This window comes from Aplysia californica, unplaced genomic scaffold (assembly GCF_000002075.1).
Source record: "Aplysia californica isolate F4 #8 unplaced genomic scaffold, AplCal3.0 scaffold00052, whole genome shotgun sequence".
Lineage (NCBI taxonomy): Eukaryota > Metazoa > Mollusca > Gastropoda > Aplysiida > Aplysiidae > Aplysia > Aplysia californica.
The window spans coordinates 1,540,518-1,540,809 of NW_004797322.1; the positions used below are offsets into that span (position 1 = coordinate 1,540,518).

The 292-nt window shown below is 57.5% G+C and overlaps 1 protein-coding gene across 1 annotated transcript in view; it reads left to right on the plus strand.

The window, feature by feature from the left end:
- LOC101847021 (crystallin J1C) overlaps positions 1–292 on the plus strand; it is a 24,906-nt gene that overhangs the window by 15,996 nt on the left and 8,618 nt on the right. The window lies entirely within an intron of this gene.

A 292-nucleotide genomic window follows, 5' to 3' on the forward strand; every position in this document is an offset into this window, starting at 1 on the left:
GCAGTTGCGAGCGCCGTAAAACCTTATACTACTACTTACCTCCCACTTCCCAACCCCTACTCCCCTTTGCTGCCCTCCAACCCCTAACCACTGACACCACCCCCCCCCTTCCCAACATCTTTCTCTCTTGTTTCCAAAGCCCAAACTCCCCTCTGGTGCCCCACCCCTCTTCCCCTTACTTTCTCCCTTCCACTGCTCCCATCTCCTTCTCCTTTCACTGCCCCTCCACCCCCTACTCTCCTCTCTCCACTTTCATCTCCTGACTCCCTACTCCCTTGTGCTGCCCCCCCCC